This window comes from Sminthopsis crassicaudata, chromosome 2 (genome assembly GCF_048593235.1).
Source record: "Sminthopsis crassicaudata isolate SCR6 chromosome 2, ASM4859323v1, whole genome shotgun sequence".
NCBI classification, from domain to species: Eukaryota; Metazoa; Chordata; class Mammalia; order Dasyuromorphia; family Dasyuridae; genus Sminthopsis; species Sminthopsis crassicaudata.
Window position 1 is genome coordinate 30,909,551 of NC_133618.1, and position 23,800 is coordinate 30,933,350.

A 23,800-nucleotide genomic window follows, 5' to 3' on the forward strand; every position below is an offset into this window, starting at 1 on the left:
ATTTTTTTTTTTTTGCATCATGATCTGAAAAGAATGCATAATATTTCTGCCTTTCTGCATTTAATTGGCATATAACCAGGTTACATCCTGCTTTGGGTTTTGTCTGGAGACTGTCTGCTATTAGTCTCTTCAAGGTTGGAAACCTGCTCTCTTTCTGTATAGAAGCTATTGATAGTTAGTGTTTTCTTGGCTTTTTTACTCTTTTTTTTTAAGCCCTTAGCGTCTGTCTTCAGAGCAAGGAGGTGACCAGCTTCCTCTGCAGGATAGGGATAGATAGATGGACAGTATCTGTCCTGCAAATGGGCAGCAAAGAGCAGCCTAGCTGCAGAAGTCTCCTGTGAAGAGCCCTGCTGTGGAAGTTACCCTGGGCAGAGCACCCCACTCCCACTCCTCTCCATGCAGAATTGTGGCTACCCTGGCAAAAGCCCCATGCTGCAGAATGGGGCTGCACAGTTGTGCTGTGGTCTATGCTGAGTCACTCCTGATGCTGGGTGAGTGTGGCCAGGTCCTACTAAATTCTAGCATTTTGTGGAGTATACTCTATCTTTGGTATTTGTGTAAGTTCTCTACTTATCTACTGCTTTGCAACCAATGCAGACAGCCAACCTGTGGTAGAGTCCTCCCTGCAAATTCCCCTCCCCTGATCCATTCAGAATGCTAGCCTCTGTGTTCTGCCTCCCTGCCAGAGCTGGCCTCCTTCTACCCAATCAAGACAAACCTCTCCTGATGATTTTCCAGATTATCTTCAGCTTGTAATTTGTTGTACTCCCAGTGTTTGTGGATTTTACCAGTCAAGCACTATTTCAGAGGCTGAATTTGGTAATGAGTAGTGAGGATAGATGAGGAGATTAGAATGAAGCCTGTATCCTCTTCGGCCATCTTCCACCACAAGATTTTACCCAATAGTGGTAAGCAGTGAAAGTGTGGCTGGGAGTCCGGAAATGGAGAGTATTGAGTACCTAATCTCCTGAAAATGGAATTGAGATATCTCTCTTCAAGCCAAATCTGATGAGAATAAGATTTATACAATGCTCATCCCTCTCCCTTCTTTCCCTCAATTATAATAGGTCTTTTTGCCTCTTCATGAGATGTAATTTACCCCATTTTACCTTCTCTTTCCTCTTTTTCCAGTAAAATTCCCTTTCCATCGCTAGGTTATTTTTTATAATGTCACAATAAAATCAAATTATACCTGCACCTTCTAAATTTAACCATATCAGAGATACAATTTTCAAGAGTTAAACATGTAATCTTTCCATATAGTGATGTAAACTTTTTAACCTTTAAAAGAAACAATGTTTCACTTTCATTTTTATCTTTTTATGCTTCTCTTGAGTTCTGTATTGGAATAGCAAATTTTCTGTTTAGCTCTAGTCTTTTTATCAGAAATAAATGAAAATTCTCTGATTCATTTAATGTCCATTTTTCCCCTGAAATATAATGTTGAATTTTGCTGGATAGTTGATTCTTGGTAGCAATAGAAGTTTCTTTGCCTTTCAGAATATCAGATTCCAGGCCCTTTGATCATTTAAGGTGGAAACTGTTAGGTCCTGGGTAATACTGATTGTGGCTCCTTGATATTTTAATTGTATCTTTCTGGCTGCTTGCAATGCTCTTTCCTTGATCTGTTAATTGTGAAATTTAGCTATGATTTTCCTTGGAGTTTTTATTTTGAGGAATCTTTCAGAAGGTGGTCAGTGGATTCTTTCAACAGCTATTTTACCCTCTGGTTCTAAGACTTCAGGGCAGTTTTCCTTAATGATTTCCTGAAAGATGATGTCTAGGCTCTTTTTCATCTTGGTTTTCCAAAAGTCCAATAATTCACAGATTTTATTTCATGGATCTATTTTCCAGGTTACTTGTTTTACCAGTGACGTATTTTAAATTTTCTTCTTTTTTTTTTTTTTTTTTTGTTTTGTTTTGTTTTGTTTCGTTTCGTTTGGCTTTCATTCTTAATATCTCATTTAAGACATTCACTTTTATTTGTAAAATTCTAAATTTTCTTGTGAAATATTTTGTGAATAATTTTCTTCAGTTAGCTTTTTTATCTTCTTTTGCACTTGACCAATTGAACTTTTAAATGAGTTGTTTTGTTCATTGGATTTTTTTTTCCATTTCACAAATTCTTTCAATGAATTGGTTTCTTTTTCCAATTCATCAAATCTATTTTTTAATTTTGTCAAATCTTGTTTTTAATGATTTTTCCTCAAATAATTTCTCTTTATTTTCCAAATTCTCCTGCAAAGTTCTTATTTTTACCCCACTTTTCTTCTATCCCTCTTTTAAGAGTTTTTTCCAAGAGAGCCTTGTGAGATGAAGGCAAACTCATATCACTTTTGGGGTCTTCATCTGAAGACATTTTGCCTTTAGTTTTCTCAGGGTGTGAGATCTTTTCTTTTCTATTTCCATAAAACTATCTATGGTCAGAGCTTTTTCTGCTTTTTTGTTCATTTTTAAAAGATTGAAGTCTGCTATTATGGCAAAGGGGAAATTGTCCAAAGCTTCCTCTACAGATGATAGTGGCTTCACACTGCCCTAGGGCTGATACTACCACCTTCCTTCCCATGCTGGTGGACATGACCAATTCATCCATTATTCTGAGGTTCAGAGGCTCACTATTTGTTTTTTGTAGTTGTGTTAGATGTCTCACATACTGGCTGTGCAACATAGATTAAATATTAATTGGAAACCAAATAATCTAATCCAAAAGAATGACTATATCAAGAAACAAATCATAGAAACAATAATTTCATTAAACAGAATCATAACAATGAGACAACATAACAAAATTTATGGAATGCAACCAAAGATGTACTTAAGGAAAATGTATATCTCTAAATACTTAAATCAATAAAACAGAGAAAAAGCATATCAATTAATTGGGCATGTAAATATAAAACCTAGTAAAATAACAAATTAAATAACACTAAACACTAAATTAGAAATTCTGAGAATCAAAAGAGATTAATAAAATTTAAAGTAAGAAAAATTTTGAACTAATAATTAAAACTAGGACTTAGCTTCAGGAAAAGAAAAAACATAGATAAACAATTTGTTATTTAATCAAAAAGAATCAAAATAATTACCATCAAAAATGAAAAGAGTAAACTCACCACTAATGAAGATAAAAATAATACAATGAATGGTAGGCATTATACCCAATTACATACCAATAAACCTGACCATTTAAATGAGATAAATGAATATATACAAAATATAAGTTGACAAGATTAACAGAATATTGAAAAGGTTACTTAAATAATCACATTTTAGAGAAAAAAATAGACCAGGCAATCAATGAGTTTCTTAAAAAAAAAATTCCTAGGACTACATGAATTCACAAGTGAATTCTTCAAAACATTTTTAAAAAGTTTCAGTAGTATACGACTGTTTTTTTTTTTTGTTTGTTTTTTTGTTTTTTTTTTACTAGGCAAAGAAAGAATTCTATCAAATTATTTTTATGACACAATTATAGTGCTGGTACTTATAGCATGAAAAGAAAAAGAGATTGAGAGAATGAGAGAGAAGTATAGAACAGCTTGCCTAATGAATATTGATGCAAATAAATAAATAAATAAATAAATAAATAAATAAATAAATGAATGAATGAAATACTAGATTGCAGCAATATATTGTAAAGATCATACACTGTTACCAGGCAAGATTTATGATAGGAATGCAGAGTGGTCCACTGTTAGATAAACTATCAGTACAATTGCCCATATAAATAACAAAATCACCAAAAGTCATATGATTATCTCAGTCAATGCAGGAAAAGCTTTTGACAAAATACAGATTTCATCTCTATCAGAACCTGAATGAAGCAAAGATGACCATTATCAAAATTATTATTCAGTATTATCTTAGAAACACTAGTTGTAGTAATAAATGAAGAAAAAATTTGAAAGAATAGCTAGAATAGACAAAGAGGAAACAAAACTATCATTTCTCTTTTCAGATGAAAATATGACATGCTTCAAAAATCCCAGAAAATCAACTTTAAAAATTGGTTGAATTAACCAACTTTAACAAATTTGACTCACAGAAATTATCATCAACTCTTTATATTACCAACAAAGTTCAGCAGGAAGAGATAGAAAAAGAAATTCCACCTAAATTAACTATAGACAATATAAAATATTGGTGTCTACCTTGCAAGACAAACCCGCAAGTATATGGAACACTATTACACACTACTTTTCACACAAATAAAATCAGACATCAACAGTTGGAAAAATATTAATATCCTATGGGTAGGCTGAGCCAATATGATAAAAATGGTAATGCTACCTAAGTAAACTATTTGATGTTATACTAACAAAACTTTCAAATTTTTTATTTTAATTAGAAAACATCATAACAAAATTCACCTAGAACAAAAGAAAAAAAAATGTAAAAGGGTATAATGAAAAAAAATGTGAATGAAGGTAACATTAGCCATATCAAATCTCAAATTGAATTTATGGCAATCATCAAATCAGTCCAGAACTGGAAAAGAAATAGGCTGGTTGATCAATGAAATAGATTGGATACATAATACACAGCAATTAATGAGCAAACAAATCTAGTGTTTGATAAACCAAAAATCCAAGTTTTAGAAACAAGAACTCAGTATTTGACAAAATTCAGGGGACATTTCAAAGAAAATTGACAAAAGTTAAGTATAGCCCAAGATCTCACACAAAATATCAAAATAAGATCAAAACTATGGACATCAAAGTAAATTAGCATAGTGTGGAAAGGTTTACTTGTCAGATCTATGGATAAGGGAAGAATTTATGACCAAATAAAAGTTAGAGGAACTTATGGCATGTAAAATAAATAATTTTAGTTATGTGAAATTAAAAAAAAAATTTTCACAGAGAAAACCAATGCATCCAAATTTAGAAAGAAGCAGAAAACTGGGGAAATTTTTTTAAGGAGCCAGGATTCAGGAAGGAGGGGTCATTCGAGATTCTACTGTGGTGCTGGCTGGGGACACTGGGAAAAGAGCAGATTCACAAGGAAAAGCCTGCTCATGGACTTCTGGGAGATTCACATGTAGGATTGAATTCTGGGAAACCCACAATCCCACACTCTTGGAGACAGAGTCTGATTCATTCCCACATTTACCTTCATGCTGGCTGGAGGCTTTGGATTCAGAGGGAGCTAGAGACTGAAGCTGCTGGAGACATTCTGACAGGAAAAGATTCATGACTTTGAAGGACACAATATAGGATCTGGACTTTAACTCCTGGTTGCGTTTTGGGATTATTGAACCGAACTAAAGCCAAGGCTGCCTTCCAGAAGCTCCCCCAAGAGATCTGCACCCAGAGAACAAATTACAATTTAGAGACAACAGAACATCACAGTGGGGTAGCTTGAGTGAGGAACTGATGGAATTTTCCTGGTTACATATATTTTTCCTCAGGTCAACATAGTCTTCAGACATGTCTGAATTATAGACCTTTATATGTTACTATATTTGACATTTAATACATTTGAGTAAATATTTCATGGTTAAATGTTAATTATTGATTACACTACCCAAAGCTAATAATGAAAGGTAAATGTTATACAAGGTTAAATGTCAGTGCCTTTTGTTAGTTTACTTATGTCTTCTTTGTCAATCCTATGGATTGTTTAATCCCTCTATTTCTCTGACTTGGAACTATGTACATAGGACATGCATTGTTTCTCAAAAAGGGTAATAGGACATTCAGAGCAATTCCAGTTATACTTTAATCATCTATTGATTACTAGACATATGGATCTTTTCTGAGTCTAAGTTAGTAAACACCACTATTTCCTAGACCTTTGGATTCTCGCCCATAGTGACAATGCTCCCCCATGGTATTCTCTTTGCATCCTTCATTACTACAATCTCTCCTTTATCATTTGTCTCAGTGAGAGACTAGTTTTATTAGGACAGAATAAGCATGTGGAATGATTTCCAGTTAACTTGAGCAAATTCCCCTTGTCACCAGATTTTTTTAGGTAAAGTTAGTGCTGTAATCAAGCCAATTATAAGTAATATAGGAAACATTAGTCCACAAATGAGAATCACAGAAGGAAATGCTCCTGCATGAGTGCTGTGCACATTTGATCTCAATGCTACGGCTTTGCCAGTCAGTTTAGAGATTGTGGCTCCCAACAAATTATTCTTTTTGAAAAGAAAATTAAAAAATAAGAATTTATCAATGTTAGCTTCACCCTGGTGTCAATTTTCATTATGCTATACATTCCAATCAAAGGTCCTATTTCTTCTTTGGTACTCCCCTTTTCTTTCTATAAAGCATGCAGGGATATGCTAGAGATTACACATATGATGATTATTTTTCAGATCAAGGAATAACATAGAAGGAAAATTAGACTGAGTTTGCTTAACCCCAGAGAAAAGAACAAAGTGTAATGTAAGGATCAATTAAACGTTGGCACAATTAGTCTTAATATACAAGAAAAAATTTTTTAAACTTTCTAAAAGTTATCTGTACAAAAAATGGAGGAGGATACTTGGCAAAGTTGTCATATTGCCCTTACTTGAAGTCTTCAGGCAAAAACTAGACAGCTACTGCAGAAATTTCATCAATAGAAGCTGTAAAAATGCAGGGCAGACCAAAAGAATGCCCTCTGCATTCCCTTCCAACATTGTGATTCTGTTGTCAGACACTATGGCTTAAAAAATATAGATTATTTAAACAAAACCACCACTATTCTCCTAAGCATATATTTTATTCTAATTTGTTTTCCAGTTTCCTCTTCCCCTCTAGAGTACAAAATGCAGTGTGTTGCCTAAAGCAGTACCTGATCTCTTTGGCAGTTACAATTTCAGGTATAAGTCAATGTATCAGTTTCTTGGCTTTGAAATCTCTTCTAAATTTGTTCAGGTTCTATCAATTACCCTTTCCAGAAGAACTCCTGTTTTAGTTTATGTTTAATCCAGATCTGTGACATTGTTGAGTCATTCTCAGTATGATAATCTGATCATTGTTATGGATTCTTAACTCTTCTGGAACTTTGTTTTAGAGAGTTTCCTGGTTCATTAAGATGGTAAGAGACTGCTACAGTTTCATGCAGTTAGTTATGTGCTAGAGACAGAATTCAAATCCAGACTTTCCTAATTCCAAGAATGGCTTTTTATTTATTATTCTACACTGTCTCAATTGTTTTGGAAAATATGTGTTATGTGCATGTTTTTATATCTATCTATCTATCCATGTATATAAATATGCATATATTGATATATCTCTATATATTTATATATATTTTGATTTATCTCTATTTAGTTATCTATATATTGATCTCTATCTATACTGATATACCTATATATCTATATATGGATCTATCTATATCTACCTATCTCTATCTATATATTGATATATATATATAAATAATTATCTATATGTATATATAGATATATATATAGAGAGAGAGATCTATCTAAATTATCTCCATATATATCTAATTGTCTATCTATTTATGTATAACAAGTTCTGAACCTGAAAAAGTGTGAATACCAGGAGCATTAACCATCCTAGAAGCCCCAGGAATACTGAAACTCCAGGAAAATGGAAACCAAAAATCAGAAAAATATTAAGGCCTAGAAAACCAGAAATTATCATAGAGTTATATCTGGGAAAAGCTCCACAAGGCCCTCTAGTCCTGTTCCCTCATTTTATTGATGAGGAACTGAAGCCAAGAAAAGTTGACTTGTCCAGGGACACACAGCTAAGGTGCAAGAAAAAGATCTGAAGTGAAGTCTTTCTGGGTTTAAATACAATATGTATCTACCTTGCCATTCTGCCTCTCTAACAAACAAAATTTTTTTCTTTTATTTTTAAGGTAACAAGGAGGGAAAACAACAAGACTTTAGCTGACTGAGTCATCCAATTTTCTTGTCAGACATAACTTGGTTCTCTCCTGTTTGATTTTCATATTATCTGGCCACATGTAGCTTTGTCATCTCCTGTGGTTTGTTCAGTCCCCAAAGTTGAACAAGCTATAAGAATAAAGCCATTGGAACAATTAAATGACTCCAAATATTCAATGTCAAAGTTTCCTTACAACCTAAGAAGAGCTGAAATTGCAGGCCACCTATTACAGAGAAAGTAAATATACCTGCAGGGGAACCAGCTCGATCAAGTGTCTTTTGTGTTTTGATCTAAGACATTTTATTTCCATGACATAAAAAGGAAAGAGTAGGTACTAAACAGTAACAAGAGGAAGCTTTAAAAATGTTTGATTTTTTTCCAAATTTCATTTTTCACAAAGTTATCTTCTAAGCTGGTTGCAAGAGTCAACGTGCCTGGCCTTGAAACCAGGTTCATAAAGAATTTCAAGGTTTTCTTTAGAAATACTCTATTTATCCCAATCCTTCAAGGATGGCTTGCCACATTCAATTGCTCAGAATTGCCACAATTGCAACTTTAGTATAACTAAAGTCATATTGCTTAGGGGATCACAAGGGGCTTGGGAATCGTATTAATGAAAAAAAGTCTGATTGAGAGTACTTGCAATTCTTGAAAACATCATGATGATAATTAAACTGACTTAACATGCTAGGGGCTTACTCATTTAAGATTCACAACAACAAGAGTGATAGAGATACTGTAATAAAAATAATAAGAATAATGATAATCCCATTTAACAATGAGAGGTTGAGAGAGGTCAAGTGAATTGCTCAGGAGTACAGAATCTGAAGACAGGTCTTATTTTTTTAGTATATATAGATAGATTGATAGATAGTTGTAATATATGTAGATAGATATAGTTATATATTTTAAAAATCCAAAATAGAAATAGAAAACATTGCCATATGCACAGCAGAAAATGATTCCAAATATAAAGCAATACATTTCCATTTCAAAAAAAAATGTAATAATGTTATACATTGTGCTCAAAGTTGTCTATTTTTGCTCCCCTGTCAATCTTTGTTTCCTTGTAGGTTTTCTCTTGCTGTTTTATGTGCACTTTTTTTTCTTTCCTTCCATCCTCCCCCTGCCAAGAAGGCTACAATTAAGCATAGACACACATACATATATATATATGCATTGATATCTATAATCTTGCGCTCACACACACATGTAAAACTATACTATGCCTACTTGTCCTATATCTCTGAAAATGGATAACATCTTTTCTCATAAATCCTAGTATTTCCATATTTTTCTAAATTCATCAAATCATCATTTCTACACTATAGCAATGTAGGAATAGCAATTTCCAACCTTCTAGTTAAATTAAATAGCCTAAATATGGCTGACAAATAGTGTAGTTTTCCTGTTTTTCTTTTGATTCTATCAAATTTATCTTTAACTTTGTCTGAAATCATGATTTATTACCTCATTTTATTTAACTAATAAATTCCATTGCTTATTTTTATTGTTGTTTGTGTGTGTGTGTGTGTGTGTGTGTGTGTGTATATATGTAATTTTCTATCCCTCCTTACTTCTTTGACTTCTACCTGCTACCTTGTCCTTCTACTGCTTAGGTTTATCTACTCCCCAAAAGATCTCTCTCTGCCTTATCCTCTCCCGACTCTTTTCACTTATTGCATTGTTTCTATCTTAACTTAGAATATTTTTATATCCTTCCAAATTCATATATAGGCATTATATATATATATATATTTTCCTCTCTTTATCCAGATCCCATTAGTCTATGTACCACACTATACATGTACCCTTATTCTATTCCCTCACTCTCTTTTTTTCTCTATAAATTTAGAAGACTTTTATTCCCTTCTAAATGCAAATTTTGTCCTCTCTTTAACCTAGATCTGTTGTGAGAAGAGTTCCTTCCAAAATTCCTTCCCTTAATCTATCTCCTTAATTTTTTTCTCTGAATTTAGACATATATATTTTTACATATATTTATGTGCATGTAAATATATGCATGCCTATGAGTATATGTAAATTGATATATGTATGCATATATTGGATTTAACATTTTTTAACATATTAACATGTCTTGGACTACCTCTAGGGGAGGGAGTGGGGGGGAGAGAAAAAAATTTGGAACTGTAAGTTTTGCAAGGATTAATGTTGAAAAATTGACCATGCATATGTTTTGTAAACAAAAAGCTTTAATAAAAAAAATTAAAAAGACATTGACAAATGCTAAAAGTAAAGCTTTCCTTTCCAAGCATAACATTGCCAATTGAAAAGTTTTTGTACAAATAAAACTAATGCAGATAAGATTAGAAGGGAAACAATAAACTGAGAAAACATTTTTACAGTCAAAGGTTCTGATAAATGCCTCATTTCCAAAATATATTGAGAATTGACTCTAATTTACAAGAAATCAAGCCATTCTCTAATTGATCAAGGGTAAAAGGTTATGAACAGACAATTATCAGATGAAGAAATTGAAACTATTTCTAGACATATGAAAAGATGCTCCAAGTTATTATTAATCATAGAAATGCAAATTAAGACAACTCTGAGATACCACTACACATCTGTCAGAGTGGCTAGAATGACAGGGAAAGAAAATGCAGAATGTTGGAGGGGATGTGGGAAAACAGGGATACTGATATATTGTTGGTAGAATTGTGAATACATCCAGCCATTCTGGAGAGCAATTTGGAACTATGCTCAAAAAGTTGTCAAACTGTACATACCCTTTGACCCAGCAGTGTTACTACTACCCCAAAGGGATCTTAAAGAAGGGAAAGGGACTTGTATGTGCAAGAATGTTTGTGTCAGCCCTCTTGGTAGTGGTCAGAAACTGGAAACTGAGTGGATGTCTCTCAATTGGAGAATGGCTGAATTGTGGTATATGAATATTATTCAATATTATCGTTCTGTAAGAAATGACCAACAGGCTGATTTCAGAAAGACCTGGAGACTTACATGAACTGATGCTGAGTGAAATGAGCAGGACCAGGAGATCTTTGTATACTTCAACAACAATACTATATGATGATCAATTCTGATGGACGTGGCCATTTTCAACAATGAGATGAACCAAATCAGTTCCAATAGAGCAGTAATGAACTGAACCAGCTACAGCCAGAGAAAGAACTCTGGGAGATGACTATGAACCATTACATAGAATTCCCAATCCCTCTAATTTTGTCTGCCTGCATTTTGTATTTCCTTCACAGGCTAATTGTACAGTATTTCAAAGTCCGATTCTTTTTTGTACAGCAAAACAACTGTTTTGACATGTATACATATATTGTATTTAATTTATACTTTAACATATTTAATATGTATTTGTCAACCTGCCATCTGGGGGGAGGGGAGTAAGGAGGGGAAAAATTAGAACAAAAGGTCAATGTTGTAAAATTACCCATGCATATATATCTGGTAAATAAAAACTATTAAAATAAAAAAAGCATAATAATGCCATACTATCCTTTATTCACTTCCCAAAAAAAGCTCTGAAAAGTGATTTGAAAACGTCTCATAAGCTCTAATCACATGTTGCTGATAGCTTATGACCTACTTTTGCTTTTAAGTGTCATTTTGTATTACCTTCTGTTTTAATTAGAAAACCAGAGTACTTCATGACATCCTCAGATATTGTTGTTAAAAGATGGACTTTTTTCATTATCCCATGAGTTAGAATCATTGTTGCTGTTATCATTGTTGTCATCAGTACCTATAAGTGAAATTGATCAGATCATTTCTGATCATTTGAGTTTCCATGTCATTTTAATGAGACTGCAGAATGTAATATGCTGGTAACAAAAATCAAAGGGATAATAAAGGTTTACATTTTGACCCACTCATTTTGTATATTATAAAGAGGATGAGACTTTGAGTGGCTCATACTCTGAGTAACCAATTAGAAGATTATAAAGGATATATGAAAATGTTGCAAACATTCACTATTAGGATGTCTGAAAAAGTTTCTTCAGCAATGTCATGTAAAAACAGAACAGGAATGGATGGATGGAATTAGGCAACTGATACCTAACTGTTATTTAGCTGAAGGATAAAGCACACCCTGTTAATCTCTATAAAGCAAGTCAGCCAGCTCTGATCCAGCCAGGCTCTCTTAGGAGTCAATACAAGAGAAGTAAAATTTTAAAAATAAAGATAACTATAAATGAAGATCTCTACTTTAAAAGAATAACTTTTATCTAAGTCTTCCTTTAAGCCTTTTTCCAAAGTGGATATATGGTGTAGATTGAGTACAATTTCTTCCTTGCCCTCCCCTTCCATCAGTGAAAAATTGGAAATGATACCTTGAAGAAGATAAATGTATCCAATGAGACACTTTGTCCAACATTGCACAATCCCAGAAAGTTGAGTTGCAGAGAGAAATATTCACAAGGAGTATAGTTAAAGTAACTACTTAGTAGATATGTTATATCCAGAAGGAGCACTGTGAAGACATTATGGAAAAAGAGAATGAATCATGGCTCTGAAGTGAAGAGATATAAAATGCTTTTAAAGCATATGTGTGTATGCAAATATATGTATGTATGTACATGTGTGTTTGGAAAAATAGATGATAGAGAGAGAGTGAGAGAGAGAGAGAGAAGACAGAGAGAGAGGTAAGACAGAGAGAGACAGGCAAGTCTAAGCACAAATATGGAGTAGCTTCCATTGGCATACTCCATGTTTGTGCTTAGTCTTTCCATTGACACTACATAATTGTTGGATAGAGTATTCAAGGTTCTTTTTTTTTTTTTTTTTTTTTGGAAAATATTATGTTGTTATCATACAGGCTATTTATAACACATTTGAGTGTTTAAAATCCTCTTTCAGATACTTTTAGCTATATTGTAAGTTTCAAATGAAATTATATATATATATGTAATATATATATGGATATATATGTATATATATATCTTTATATATATATATACATATATATATATATATTATTTTTCCAAATCATAACTGGTGACATAAGAGCTTATAATTTTTATTACTATTATTGGGAATGTTTTGAAGTACTTGAAATCAAAAGATGTGGACTATCAACCTCAGTTATACATAAGTTCTTGTTATTTCTAATTTTTTAGTTTAGCTACATTGATCACAATTGGAAATGAAACATACACCAGGGATAGTATTTCTTCCTCACATTTCTGAACCCAGGATTTAGAGAGGAAAAGGACACAACTGATCATTTAGCTATCACTCACTCAGAGTGAGATGCCACTCAAGGTCATATATGTCATTGACCCTGAAGGCCGTTTATACATATTCCTTATCAAATAGAGTAACTTTTTTTTCAAGAAAAAAACTTTTTTTTCCCAAAAGAAAACCATGAATTTATAAGCCTTCTTAACATGGAATGACTGGACCATTATTATTATTATAAAAGGTGCTAGTCTCATATCTTTTAGGAAGTAATTCTAAAAGCCTTGCTGTTTTTAAGAACCCTGAAACTGTACATTTGAGATTGTTTGTAAAAAAAATCCCCTCCCTCGCACACATTTTTAGAGTGCTTAATCTCTTGGGACATATGCCTCAGAATTTCAAATTTGGAGATTGTAAGTTCCTTAGGGAAAAAATATCATAAATGCAAGGAACTGAAAAGTTATGGTTTCAGAGTTTCATAGAAAGCATGGTAAATGAAAGTCCAAGACCTCTAATTATCAATTCATTTTTATTTCCCCATGTATTCCCAAAGTAGATGAGAAAGAGATAAGAGATTATATCTTTGTGTTTCTACAGATATATTTATGTACATACATATGCATGTATATATATTTCATACACACATATACAAAATTTTATTGTGTGTATATATTTTATATATTTAGATATGTATGAATAAACACACAATATACCACTCACAACACTATATTTAATCTGTTGCCAAAAACTATAAATCTTTGCAAAATCTCTCATATATGTTCCTGTAGCGAGCTGTCGTCTCCAGAAGCTGCCGGATCGCTCTCTGGGAAGAGATCTGCTGTGTCAACTCTAATCTCTTGGACAGATTCTTCTTCCTGTAGTGAACTGTTGTCTCCAGGCAGTTGCCGTTAACTCTTGTCCAGAGAAGTGACTTCCCTTCCTGTAGAGAGCCCTGTCAAGCCTGATGTAATGCAGAGACTTCTCCTATCTCTGGAGTGGTGTCCTCTTTTATCCTCCCAGAGAATGGGCGTGGGATAATGCAAGGGCTTCTGGGAAGAACCACTTCAGCCAATAAATTTGCTCCTTCTAGGATTCCTAAGGTGTGAATTCCCTTTACAGGTCTGAGCCAGAGAACTGTCAAGTCAACCTGAATTCTCACCTTGTAATTGTCCAGACAACCTGAGTTCTCACCTAGTCACTGTCCAGACAACCTGAGTTCTCACCTAGTAATCCTAACATCTCCCCCTTTCTTTTGATTTAGAACATAGGATAGTCATGACCTTGAAACATAAATCCATCAATATGGAAGGCATTACACATAATTACATAGATTACATAAGCACATAGTAACATAGTAACATAACACATGCTAGAAGTATATAACAAATAACATAATCAAATAATCATAAATTGAAAATTTATAAATGTCCATAAGTCCATTGTCCATTAGTCTCATCTTGTGTGAGGAAGTCCAATAATTCCTGCTGGTTTTAAAGTTCTTTAACAGTCTTTTTATTAGCCATGCTCTTTCTGTGTAAGATGTTTCTTAGATCTTCTCCTTTATTTTGAGGTCTTTCTCTTTTTCTGTCTCTCTCCAGGTGCTTATTGCCACCCATCTATTGCCTTCTTCATCTGTTTTCTTCTGTCTGTTAAAATACAAGCAAACCCTCTCTCCCAGGCAGTTAACCTATCTAATTTTCTTCTATTTACCACTTTCTAAATCTCTTCTCATCATCTGGCAATTACATTGGAGTTGTTTGCACTGGACACAGCCCTGTTGGTTTAAAAGGCCTGTATTCTCCCCAAGTGTAATCCATTTTTGCAATCTGATTGCCTTTTGGCTGACTGATTGGGTAATCCCTTTCTGCCATGTGATTGCTTTTCTGCTGGTTGATTAAATCAGAGTCCTGGCCTTCTAAAGGTTCTTTGGGTATAACATCAGCTGCCATCATGCCCCAAGTCTTTTTTGCCAGGGGCCCTGGACCTGGGCCCCTCATCCCATTTCCCTGAATTATTCTACACTCTGATGCCCAATGGAGTCCTCTGTTGCATTTTGGACATGGGGTTTTAGGTCTTCTTTCACCCTGTCTTCTCGCTGTATCTCCATACCTACACTGAGCTCTTAGATGTCCAAATTTTTCCACATTGAAAACATCGCCGAGTTTCTCTAGAAGTCCCTTGCCAGGAGGGACCCTGTCTTTCCACGTTCATCATAGTCTGGGTGTAAAAAGCATTTGTTCCCACTGTAGCACAGCGTCTTATGATCTCCTCTAAAGGAGCATCTTTGTCTAATCCCCATATAATTCTTTTGCAAATCTCGTTGGCATTTTCCTTAGCCAGATGTCTGGTCATTATTTCTGTAGCTGAATTTTCTCCAATAGTTCTTTTGACAGCAGTTTGCAAACGTCCCACAAAATCTGCAAAAGGTTCATTGGGACCTTGCTGTATTTTAGTGAAAGCCTCTCCACGATCTTTCTGTCCAGGAAGGACACCCCAAGCTTTTATTGCAGCCTTAGCAATTTGTTCATATATTGTCATGGTATAATTAATCTGTTCCGAATTCTCTCCATACCGACCTTCACCAGCCAAGTGCTCAAAAGTGAATTGTGTGTTAACTCCTATTTCCAAATTGCATCTGACTTGAATTTTACATAATTCATGAAATTCTGCAAGCCATAATAAATTTTCTCCAGGTTCCAGGCATGTCCTTGCTATGGATTTCCAATCATTTGGGGTTAGGACTTCATAAGACAAACCATCTAGTAACATTTTAACATAAGCTGATGTAGCCCCATAAAGGGTACAACCTTTTTTCAAATCCTTAATTTTATTCAAATCTAAAGGTGCATATCTTCTCCTTTTATGACCTACAAAATCAATATTTTCAATCACAGGGTATGCACGTATAAAATCACTTATATCCTGTCCTTCTTTCTTAGTTTTAACCAATGCTTTTTCTAATCTTGTCATAGGCTTAGACGGCTTCACAGACAATTCTGTTTGTGTTTCTGCCTCTTCCTCTCCTCCTTCTTGCTCCACCCCTGAAGGGTTAATTGAGGCAGGAGATGGGAGGTGCTCCTGTTGCTGTTGCTCAGAATTGTACTTAACTTCATTGTTATCTGATTCATCCTTTTCACCTAGTTTAGTTGACACCTCCCCATTTTGCTCCTTCATCTCTTCCTTTAGAATAACACTTTTTAAAGCCATTTGGATTAAATTGTAGGTATGAATTGTATCTTTGGAAACTGAGTTTGGTCTGGAACCAAAGGGTAAAATGTCACAAAGGCAATTGTAGTGTTCACCTAATTGCTCTCCTACTAATTTCCACTCATCTGGATCCAATTCTTTTTCCAGAGAAAAACAAGGATATATGACCTTCACAGTTCTTAAAAGTTCAGTAATCTCCTCCAAAATTATAATCAATCCTTGGCTTTTCATAACCTTGATGATGCTCTCTAAACATTTTCCTTGAACAGAAGGTGTTTGCCCCATTTCACTATAAGAGATTCCTGGTTTAACCGTTAACAAGTTAAGTTCCTTATTTATCTATTAGCACACTCACTTAATCTTTAACAAAGTTTCCTTGTTACTCACGGTTCTGGGTCAGAGAGACTGAGATCTGGATGGGAGGCTTTTCCACTGGAATCAGGACCGTGTCTGTCCCTGTTCAGGCGCCAAATTCTGAAGCTCTGGTCTAGCTCCTCTAGTCAGGATAAGCAAAAGTCCTTGCCCCACGTTGGGCACCAAATGTAGTGAGCTGTCGTCTCCAGAAGCTGCCGAATCGCTCTCTGGGAAGAGATCTGCTGTGTCAACTCAAATCTCTTGGACAGATTCTTCTTCCTGTAGTGAACTGTTGTCTCCAGGCAGTTGCCGTTAACTCTTGTCCAGAGAAGTGACTTCCCTTCCTGCAGAGAGCCCTGTCAAGCCTGATGTAATGCAGAGACTTCTCCTATCTCTGGAGTGGTATCCTCTTTTATCCTCCCAGAGAATGGGCGTGGGATAATGCAAGGGCTTCTGGGAAGAACCACTTCAGCCAATAAGTTTGCTCCTTCTAGGATTCCTAAGGTGTGAATTCCCTTTACAGGTCTGAGCCAGAGAACTGTCAAGTCAACCTGAGTTCTCACCTTGTAATTGTCCAGACAACCTGAGTTCTCACCTAGTCACTGTCCAGACAACCTGAGTTCTCACCTAGTAATCCTAACATGTTCCCTTGCAATATATGTTCCTTACCTTATACCTGGACTATTACAATAGCCTACTTGCTTGTGTCCCTATCTTAAGCGTGCCTTTTATTCGAAGACATCCTCTACACAGCCACAAAAGTAATTTTCTAAATCCCAGATCTGACCATCTTAACTCCCTATTTAATAAACTTCAACAGTCCCCTTTATCATCCACTATCAAATGTAACATATTGTGTTTGACATTCAAACCCCTCATGATCTGCACCCCTGTACAAACCTAGCTAGTCTTTTTTATATAATGTACCCCTATTATCTTTATTAATCAATATCACTGGATTTTTTATATTTATTGATATTGCTATCTTAGTTGTTCCAAAGCAAGACACTCCATGTCCCTGCTCCAGGCATTTTTATTGCTTGTCCCAATGTCTTGAATTCTCTTTCTGCTCAACCCACTTTACTAGCTTTCCTAACTTCCTTGAAGTTTAAGCTATATTTCCAATTTATATAGATTTTCCCATTCTTCTTAATATCTTCTCTCTATTTTCTGCCAATTTTATCTGTATATCATGTGTGTATATAGTTGTATTTTTTCTTCTCTCTTTAAGGGAACAGATCATCTTTTTGCCTTTCTTTGTATCTCAAGATCTTAGCACTAATACATGAGGTATTTAATATATGATTACTGATTGATCAATAGACATATATATTTGCATCTATGATTATATGTATGTGGATGTGTGCACATGTGTTGGTATGTGTATTTACAAATAAATGCATACATTAATTCTGTTTAAAAAATTCTGGTGTAATTTTAAGCTATTTAAGTTTATATTTGAATATATTATACATATAGCTACACATATATAAATTTTACATATTTTAATTTTATATACATATATGTTTGTATGCAAACACACATATAAGTTATATTTGTGTGTAAATATATATATACATATATATTAGTTGTTTCAAAAGTCTTAGAGATGTTTTAATCTAGCAAACTGTGTTGTATGTGTATTGTACATTTATATTTATTGAACAAATGCATATATATGTAGTAATCAATTAAGTTACATATGCATATATATTATGAATGATTGCTTATGCATTCATATATATGTACTCACAAATAAATGCATCTGCATGTATTTCACACACATAAACCCATACACACAATTTTCCAAAGGTCACATTGGAGTTTAACTTCTTCCATTTTCCATTAGGATAGTATAGGAGAAGAATTATGGGCTTGAAATCAGTAGATAAGTTTCTAGTTCCAAATATGTGACTAACTAAACCTGAAGCAGTCACGTTGAATTCTTACTTTAGCTTACTTCAATGTAAGTTTTAGGTGAGTTTGCCCAATGAAAACAGAGAAACATGATTACTGGATTACTTACAACTTATCAGAAAGACTCAGAATATTGGATGCTTTTGTTTAATTACTTTTTAAAATGTCAGAAGGAACAGTTCAGATTGGATTTTGAAAGTGGAAATGAGTGTTACATAATGACAAAAGTTATTAATGTATAACAATAAAAAAGATAGAATTAAATGATCTCTAAGACTCAGTATGTCCCTAAAATTCCCTGATGATTGTATCAGGACACCGTGCTGCCATACACTTTGATAATATAAGAAAATATTCACTTTTGCTTGCCCAACTAGGTCATAGAATAGCTGGCTTCTATGCCCTCCTTGAGGTTTATTAAATAGCTTTAGCATTAAAAAGTTAAAATGAAGTAAATTCCCCAATATGGCAGAGAGTAGATACAACTCTGTGACTTCCTCTGATCTTCTCTCAAACTGACAGCAAATTAAGTCTTTAAACTGGTTTTGGAGTCAAAGAATCCACAAATATTTGGAGTACAACACATTCCCAGAAGATATCTTGGAAGAACTTCAGAACAGGTCTGTGTCAAACAAGCAGGGGACAGTCTGCTGAACTCAGACCACAGCACAGGGAGCCTGGGGCAAGGAGCTGGGGGGACAAGTGTTGCAGTTTCACACACCTCGGAATCTTCTGTGAACCTCTTAGGCCCCCTCTGTTCTGGGTACAAGCAGGTGGTTTGATAGATTTGCTACAAAAGCCAAATTATAAACCATTGAGCCCCTGAGTAACACTGGACCTAGCTGCCAATATCCAGCACTAGGTTTCAATCTGCACAATTACCCTGGGGCAAATTAAAGCACCTGTCCCTCCTTTACATTGAACAGACCTCAATCCTGAAAAAAATGAATAAAAAAAAAAAAAAAAGAAAGCTTATGGACAGAGAGAAGAACAGACCTCAAATCCTGAGGTTCCTAAAGGCAAAGCAACTCCAAATGAAAGTTCCAAAAAGAGATATGAGCTGGTCCCCATTTCACAAGGCTTTCTTAGAAGATTGCATAAAGGATCTTAAAAGAGAGTTAGAAGAAAAATGAAGAAGTGAAATGAGCATTGCAAAAATGAGTGGAAAAGGCATATAATGCCCTACAAAAGACATGTGAAGATACCAATTCACTGAAAAACAAAATTTGTGAAATGGAAAAAGAATGCAATGAACAAAAGGAAAATTCAATTGGCTAATTGAAACAGAGCTAAAAAAAAGCTGACTGAAGAAAATAATACACTAAAAATGAGAAGTAAACAAATGAAAGTGAATGATTCAATAACACTTCAAGAATCAGTCACACACACAAAAAAATGAAAAAATAGAAGAAAATATGAAATATCTCCTAGGAAAAACAACTGATGTGGAAAATAGATCTGGGAAAGACAATCTCAATCGTGGTGAAAAGCGATGATGAAAAAAAGAACTTAGACATTATCTTACAAGAAATAATAAAAGAAAACTACCCTGATATTTTAGAATCAGAAGATAAAATAGCCATGAAAGAATCTACCAATCACCTTCTGAAAGAGACCTCAAAATTAAATTCCCAAGGAATATCTTGGCTAACTTTCAGAATTATCACACCAAGGAAAAGATATTGCAAGCAGTCAGAAAGAAATAATTTAAACACTGAGGAGTCACAATTAGGATGACCCAGGACCTAGCAGCTTCTACCTTAAATGATGGAAAGGCCTGAAATCTGATATTCTGAAAGGCAAAAAATTTGAATTACAGCCAAGAACAAGCTATCCAGCTAAAATGAGCATTATCTTTCAGGGAAGAAGATGGACATTCAATGATATAGGTGGATTTCACCTATTTCTAATGAAAAGGCCAAAACTAAGAAATATTTGATCTCCAAACACAAAACTCAAGAGAAGCACAAAAAGGTAAAAGTGAAATAACTCTTGAGATGTATATTTCTGTTATAAGTATTTGGTTTTATTATGATAAAATGAATACATAAAGGTATAAAGGGAATCATACTGGAAAAAGAAGGAAAAGGAGATAAAATAAGGGAAATTACATCTTACAAAGAGGCAAAGAAAACCCATTATAATGGAGGGAAAGAAGAGAGAGGGATGAGCATTGTGTGAATCTTACTCTTATCAGATTTGGCTCTAAGAGAGAATAGCAGACATACTTAGTTTCATACAGAAACTTGTCCTACTTTATAGGGAAGTAGGAGGGAAAGAGGAAAAAGAAAGGGAAAGACTAACAAAAGGGAAAATGGAAAAATTAGGAGAAAGATGTAAACAAAGGGGAAGGAGCTCCAAAGAAGGAGGACTATTTGAGGGAGGTGGTCATCAAAAACAAAATACTGGGGAGGAGGAAAGTGGGAAAGGAAAGAAAAAAAAACATAATTTAGGGTAAATAGGTAGCAGGAAATATAGAATTAGTTATTTTAACTGTGAATGTGAATGGGATGAACTCTCCCATAAAACAGAAGCAGATAGCAGACTGGATGAAAAGCCAGAATTCTATAATATGTTGTTTACAAGAAACACATCTGAAGCATAGTGATTCAGAGTGAAGTTAAAGGGCTGGAGTAGAATCTATTATCTTCAGGTGAAGAAAAAACAAAACAACAACAACAACAACAAAAAAAAAAAAACAAAAAAAAAAAAAAAAAAAAAAACAGGGGTAGCAATCCTGATCTCAGATTAAGTAAAAGCAAAGATAGATCTAATTAAAAGAGATAAGGAAGGAAACTATATCTAACTAAGAGTACCATAGATAAAGAAGCAATATCAATAATAAACATATATGCACCAAGTGGTATAGCATGGAAATTCCTAGAGGAGAAATTAAGAGAGATGCAAGAAGAAATAGACACCAAAACTATATTAATGTGGATCTCAACCTTGCTCTCTCAGAACTAGATAAATCAAACCTCAAAATAAATAAGAAAGAAATTAAGGAGATAAACAAAATATTAGGAAAGTTAGGTATGACAGATCTTTGGAGAAAATTGAATGGAGGCAGAAAGGAGTTTACTTTATTTCTCAGTAATTCATGGAACTTATAAAATTGACCATGAGTTAGGGCATTAAAAACTTCAAAATCAAATGTAGAAAGGCAGAAATAGTAAATACATGTTTTCAGATCATAATACAATAAAAATCACAGGTAATATAAGGCCAGGAGAAAATAGAAAAAAAAAAGTAATTGGAAACTAAATAATCTTGTCCTAAGAAATGAATGGGTGAAAGAGCAAATCATAGACACAATTAATAATTTCATCCAAGAGAATGACAATAATTAGATAACAACATGAGACAACAAAAATGAGACAAATTTGAGGGATGCAGCCAAAGTGATAAGGAGAAATTTTATATCTTGCATAAAATAGAGAAAGAGAAAATCAATGAATTGGGCTGACAACTAAAAAAGCTAGAAGAAGAATAAATTTTAAAAACCCAGCCAAATACCAAACTTGAAATTTAAAAATAAAAGGAGATATTAATAAAATTGAAAGTAAAAGCTATTGAATTAATAAATAAAATTAAAAGTTGGCATTATGAAAAAACAATAAAATAGATAAACCTTTAGTTAATTTGACTAGAAAAAGGAAATTTGATTTTAAATCAAATTGTTAGTTTAAAAAATGAAAAGAGGGAACTTTTCACTAATGAAGAAGAAATTAGAGCAATTAAAAAATATGAGTTATTTTACTCAACTTTATAACAATAAATTTGATAATCTAAGTGAAATGGAGAAATACCTATAAAACAATACATTGCACAGAAGAGGAAATAAATTACTTAAATAATCCCATTTTAGAAAAAGAAATAGAACAAACTATTAATCAACTCTCTAAGAAAAAATCCCCAGGAACAGATGGATTTATATGTGAATTCTACTAAACATTTAAAGAACAATGAACTCGGGGGCAGCTAGGTGGCACAGTGGATAGAGCACTAGCCCTAAATTCAGGAGGACCCCAGTTCAAATATTGCCTCAGACACTTAACACTTCCTAGCTGTGTGACCCTGGGCAAGTCACTTAACCCCAGCCTCAAGGGGAAAAAAAATGAACTCCAGAATTATATAAACTATTTGAAAAAATAGGGAACTAAGGACTTCTACCAAATTCCTTTTGTGACACAGATATGGTACTGATACCTAAACCAGGTAGGTTGAAAACAGAAAGAAAATTATAGCCCAATCTCTCTAATGAATATCAATGCTAAAATCTTTTTTTTTATTTATAATTATAAAATTTTTTTGACAGTATATATGTATGAGTAATTTTTTTTATAACATTATCCCTTGTATTCATTTTTCCAAATTCTCCTCTCCCTCCCTCTACTCTCTCCCCTAGATGACAAGCAATCCTATACATTTTACATGTGTTACAGTAAAACCTAGATACAATATATGTTTGTAAATCCAATTTTCTCGTTGCACGTTAAGTATTAGATTCCGAAGGTATAGATAACCTGGGTAGATAGACAGTAGTGCTAACAATTTACATTCACTTCCCAGTGTTCCTTCTCTGGGTGTAGTTGTTTCTGTCTATCATTAATCAACTGGAAGTGAGTTGGATCTTCTTTATGTTGAAGATATCCACTTCCATCAGAATACCTCTTCATACAGCATTGAAGTGTACAGCGATCTTCTGGTTCTGTTCATTTCATTCAGCATCAGTTCATGCAAGTCTCTCCAACCCTTTCTGAATTTATCCTGCTGGTCATTTCTTACAGAGTAATAATATTCCATAACCTTCATATACCATAATTTACCCAACCATTCTCCAATTGATGGACATCCATTCATCTTCTAGTTTTTAGCCACTACGAAAAGAGCTGCCACAAACATTTTGGCACATACAGGTCCCTTTCCCCTCTTTAGTATTTCTTTGGGATATACGCCCAATAGCAGCAATACTGGATCAAAGGGTATGCACAGTTTGATAACTTTTTGCTCTCCAGAATGGTTGGATTCTTTCACAACTCCACCAACAATGTATTAATGTCCCAGTTTTCCCACATCCCCTCCGACATTCATCATTATTTGTTCATGTCATCTTAGCCAATCTGACAGGTGTGTAGTGGTATCTCAGAGTTGTCTTAATTTGCATTTCTCTGATCAGTAGTGATTTGGAACACTTTCATATGAATGGATATAATTTCAATTTCATCATCTGAGAATTGTCTGTTCATATCCTTTGACCATTTATTAATTGGAGAATGGTTTGATTTCTTATAAATTAG